The following is a 5983-nucleotide window of genomic DNA, read 5'->3' on the forward strand; positions in this document are numbered from 1 at the left end:
TTACTTAGTCGTCATGAAGATGGAAACGACACACAAATGCCCTGCTTGCATACATCCATCATCCTGTCGTGAAATGGTAGAACCGTGGAAATGTTAGCCCCGTTTTAATGGAAGGGTTTCAGTCAATCACGTGGGCTTGTAACCGCACAGAGCGCATCATGCAACCACACCCCTCATATGAAAGTCCTGTCCAAGTGCAGCAACCCCGTTCAGCTCAACTTCATGTGACATCTTGAGGTGGACGGCCCGCGGGATCGCGCCAAAGATCTACCTAGAAAGCGTGCGTGACGACTGATTTTCCTTGTTGCGGACTAAAGTAATTTCGGTTTCTGGTTGTGGGAGTGTTTTTTTTAAAAAATAATTACGAATGTCTTTGGGTAAACATTTTTATTGACACGCAACTGGACCAGGGGGGCACGAAAGACGTAGCAAATAAGCACACGCTCCGGGTCCGGAGCCTGCAGGAGCTGGAGGAAAAGGTAAGCTTCGTTAGGATGTGAAGCAGCAGAAAAAGCGAGAGTGTGGCCGGGGACTCGAGAAAATTGAGAGAGAGAGAGAGAAGAGAGAGATCAGGAGGGAGAGAGAGAGAGAGAGACAGAGGCAAGAGACAGTCTCCAAATCTGCCAAGAGACAAAACTTGAGATTCGAGGACAGATTTTGCAACCTGCCAAAGGCCAAGTGAAGTGAAGACTGACTGCTTTGTGCCACGTGAGAACGGGGCCCTGAGACCATGCGCCCCCATGCACGAATCATGTGCCTGTGGACCCACTGTCCCAACCCGAATGGACCAATCACTCACTCGCCTTGATTGGGAAGAGAGAGTTGTGGGCCTTGCATAGGTGGTGGTGGTGGCCATCGCCGTGCGCTGACGTTGTGACGTATGTGAAGAAGCTAAGCTGTAGATAACGCCAAATAAATCAAGATTTCCCCCTTGCCCTCTCCTGTCGATAGACTACATATACTCCACCTCTCCTCCTCTCTCGCCGCCTGTACTATTATTACCTGCTCTGCACCTGCCTCATAATAGTACCGTCTAAACTTCACACGAGAGATCACCCTCTCGCCTTGAGCTGAGCTCACCTGCCACCGTGCCCCGGATAGGAGCTGGTCATGGGTGCTCCTCTTCCGTTATAAATCAACAACGCCGCATTAGCAGTCATATATAAGCAAGCGGCTGCGTGTAGCACTAGGGATGCCACACATGGCAAACTGGCATAACTTTTTTTGCGAGTAGTACTCATGAGAAAGAAGCCTGCGGCTGTCTGTGACCTCAAAAGCTCAAATTTCATACGACAAGTTAAAAAGTCCTTTTCTCTCAGGAACTTGGGCTTGGGCTACGCACGCGATCACGCAAATCTTCTTCGAGGCGAGAGCTAGTCTCCGCTGTCACTAACGCGTTCGTCAACACAATCATTATCCTCTCTTCAGAGTAAGTAGTGGTAGTGTATACAAGTAGTAAGTATTTGTGCGGAACGCTTTGAATACTTCTTTCGTAGAACCCTTCGGCTACAAGCAAAGCGTATTAGCAAGAGATTATTAGTCCATATCATCATCTTCTGCTTTTCCCAAAGACAAGGATACTTTTCTAGTGGGCGGAAAAGGATGTGAAAAATCCTTGTACATCCCCGTAGCTTGGATTTTGTCTCAACAATTCGCCCTTTGCAATCATTTCCCCAGATTTCATCGGCCCTAACCTTAGGGATTGTCCGGCACTTTCAAAAAATTCCACTCATCTCACTCTTTTCCACTTGCATACCAAAAAATTCTCACTCTCAAGATGCTTCCTATACACCAAATCATCATGCCCAAATCTGATATGAACTTGCAAGTGCAGAGTCTTTTGCCCATTAGTTTTCTCTCCATAAGGCATAATCATTATAGTTTCAACCAACACAAATCTCTCTCTCTCTCTCTCTCTCTCTCTCTCTCTCTCTCTCGCACACATATGCACATGCTCACGGGTAATGCTAATATTTGCTAAGGTTAAATTTTAGAATTTCTTAAATTTCATGACCTTCCAAACCAATATCATCATCAAGGGTTTTCTTAAAAGGGTCATGAAGAGATGGTTATGTGATTTAATAAATTTTTTTACCAACATCATGGTCTTGGTGCCATTTCTTAAATTTCATGACCTTTCATGAGTGGCGGAGGTAGGTTGGTTGCCCCCCCTCTCTCTCTCTCTCTCTCTCTCTTTAAAACAAAACAAAAAACATTTTGTTTAAACTAATTTTACTCTGTCTACCTCTCTTTTTTCCCCTTACAAAAAGGCTCATTATTAAAACAAATACCTTTTAAAAATTTAATTCTCTCTCTCTCTAACTCTCTCTTGTTCTCTCTCTCTCTCTCTCTCTCTCTCTCTCTCTAACTCTCCCTATTTCTCTTGAACTGACCAACTCTCTCTACCACACACACTCTCTCTCTAACACTCACACACTCTTCCTCTCTAATTCTCTCTTTCTAACTCTCAAATTGGCCAACTCTCTCTCTCTAACACACACACTCTCTCTCTCTCTCTCTCTCTCTCTCTCTCTAAGCTCTCTTTGCCTTTCTCTAACCCTCCCTCTCTCTCTCTCCAACACACACACACACACACACACACACTCTTTGATTCTCTTTTTCTAACTCTCTCTCTCTCTCTCTCTCTCTCTCTCTCTCTCTCTCTCTCCCCAACACACACTCTCTGATTCTCTCTTTCTAACTCTTTCTCTCTCTCTCTCTCTCTCTCTCTCTCTCTCTCTCTCTACCTCTCTCAATCTCTCTTACTCTCTATTTTCCTAGAACTATGCCAACTCTCTCTCTCTCTCTCTCTCTCTCTCTCTCTCTCTCTCTCTCTAACACTCACTTTCACTCTCTAACTCACTCTCTTTATCTTTCTCTAACCCTCTCTCTCTCTCTCTCTCTCTCTCTCTCTCTCTCTCTCTCTCTCTCAAACTGGCCAACTCTCTCTCGAACTCCCTTTAACGCATGCTCTCTCTCTCTAACACACTATCTCTCTAGCTCTATTTCTTTCTCTTTCTAACCCTACTCTCTCTCTCTCTCTCTCTCTCTCTCTCTCTAACTCTCTTTCTTTCTCTTTCGAATCTTGCTCTCGTAATAATGAAGCAATAACTTTAGATTAGGTCTACCACCATGGTGGTCATGGGCTCAAGTATAAAAGGAGACTCATGGACCACTATGGTATCTTTTTGACATCTTATGATATTCATCTTGACTCTTAGAACCTCATGGCTTTCATACCTTAGCTTATGCAGAAGGCTATCTCCGTCCTTTGGTAAAAGGCTAAATCACTTAGGCATTATGTGTCATTCTTTCTAATTGCATGTTAATTGACATAATTATTTGTCCCAAATCTCAGCTTATGGTCACTCCATTTCAATTGGTATCAGAGCTCTTGTGTTTTGATCCATGGTTCCATTGATTTTTGCATACTTTTTGGTTAGACTATGGTTGTTAGACCAAATCTGAGCACAGGACTAAATCTTTAAAAGGTTGTGGACCAAATTTAAACGAAGTGGGAGCGATTAGTATTAATTTTTTGATAATCTCATTTTTACCTTCTCTTCCACTTTTCCTCAAGCTTTATATGGCTAGGGTTCATCACACAGTAGCCGTTTAAACGCAAGCACAACCTTGGGGCTTTGGGGATGGGGACATTCTTAGCAACATCTAGAGCACCATTTTGACCTATTTTTGAAGCAAAGACCATATTAGAGAGTTTGGGAAAATCCCAATTCCCATTTTGCAAGATCAAAAAATGGGGGGCATGGTAAACCCTTTTAAAAACCCCCTCATGTGACATATCATTGGAAAGCTCTTAAAGAGTAGGTTCTGAATCCATATTCTCCGACAACTTTGGAATTGACATGCTCAAGGTACACCAAAAAGTAGATTGAAAAGAAAATTCCCAAAGTACTGGGATTTTTCCAAACTCCCTAATATGGTCTTAGCATGCATCTGTTGATTTTCTCCCTCTTCCCATGAGATCAAGAAACCCTAAAAATCCTATTCCCAAGCTTCCAAATTAATCAAGGGCTATCATGCACACAATCTACTAACCCTAGGGCACATTTGGAAGCATTATGTGTTTGCATCTCTTCTAAACTTCCCAAGAAGCTGACAATGATTTCCAGCCTATAGGGAGTTTGTTTACCACTTTGCTATGGTACAAGATTTGTTGGGTTCTCTACTTTAGCAATGGTCTTGGAAGGTCAAAGAAGACATTCTTGTTGGTACATTTCTTGAAGATTTTAGAGCTCTCTTGAAGTGGACAAAACCAGAGAATAGTGCTTCACAAATCAACACAAAGAGAGGGAAAATCTTCATCAACTACAAGCATTGGTGATGCCTAAGCGCCATTGATGAGTTGCTATTGCCATATCTTGATTCCTTGGTTGTTTTCTTACAATATTCAATGGCATTTAGGGATTTCTTCAACAAACCACAATTTCTCAGAAATTGGCCATTCCCTCTTGTCATTGGGAACTCATTAAGGCTATTAGAAGCATTTTTGATGCCATAATGCTTGCATAAGCTTTCACTTTGGACATTTGGATAAGATTTGGCTTATTATGGCATCATTGGATGGAATTTCAAGCTTATGGATTGCCAATTGCATAAGTGAGAATGTATTGATAATATATGCTATAGATGCACCATTGATGCTTTGGATTGCATATTGAAGCCATTTACATGCTTATGGAATCATTCATGGCCATCTACATGCCATTGTAGTTTCGTTGCATTGAGAGGATATTCATCAAAGCTTCTACACTCATTTGATGCCTTGAATGTTATTAGGCTTATATGCATGAAGAATTGATGGCAATATGCTCATATTTGGCATGAGTTGTGGTTTTGATATTTGGAAGCTACTATTGATAATGGAAGGAAGCATGAGTCCATGCTAAGTTGGTTAATGATATGAAATTGTGGCATAATTTCATACGAGTCAACTCATTGTAAGCATCTCTACCTACATTTGAGATTCATATAGACCAATACTACACGTTGTACTCACACATTACATTTCCTAGAATATGAGCCGACCGTGCCATGAGTGCTTTGGTAAAGCCGTATGTGAGGGGATTAGGTACCCGATATGAAGATTTGGCCCCAACTCTCACCTTGGATATAAACTTGGTAAGATAGTGAGAAGTGATTGGCCAGGAGATCGACAAGCATTAACACACTTCTTTGATATTTGAAGACTTCAAAGGATACTTCCATGAAGGCAATGGGGCCTATTGACACTTGAAGACTTCAAAGGATACTTGCATGCAGGCGATGAGGCCCATTTATGGACATATTGGCACTTGAATTGGTCAAAGATCTTGCAATAAGTGATGTCAAATGATGCAATGGAGGGCATCGAGAGGCTTCCTTGAAGGCTACCCGTGATTTCAACATTAAGGTTTCCTCAACTAGATTCATGATCAATTCTAAAAGACCACTCTTGAAGGATATGGAACCAACTTTATTCCATGTCTGTTCATCTCAATTGAACGGGAAAGCACCACAAGTACCATTTAAACCTATGGATATATCTTGTGGGGATGCCAACAAGGTGTTTACCAACAAAAGGCAAATCAATCTATGATAACAAAAGAGGAGATGCATTGGGATGAAGAAGAGGTCATTCATGACACATAAGATTGGAATCATATGTCCTTCATAGAGAGGCAATATGGGATGCACATGATAGATAGATGGAACTACCTAATCTCATCAACTGGGAGAAAAAGGATTTCCCTCAATTCTTGCAATCTTACTCCACAATGCAAAAATTCAAACCTTCTCCACATCAAGCAAGGCCAACCAGAGACTTTCATTTTCAAGGGCAATGGGTGGAAATGCCTATAAAAGGCCTTTATCCATTTAGAATCAAGACAAAGGATAATATTCTTTTGAAGACATACGGAGTATAGAACAGTATGGTGGTAATGTTCAAAGTCAAAAGGTTATGGATGCAAAAGAAAGATTT

The sequence above is a fragment of the Cibotium barometz genome, chromosome 30, assembly GCF_041138505.1.
Source record: "Cibotium barometz isolate CiBa-2024 chromosome 30, ASM4113850v1, whole genome shotgun sequence".
NCBI classification, from domain to species: domain Eukaryota; kingdom Viridiplantae; phylum Streptophyta; class Polypodiopsida; order Cyatheales; family Cibotiaceae; genus Cibotium; species Cibotium barometz.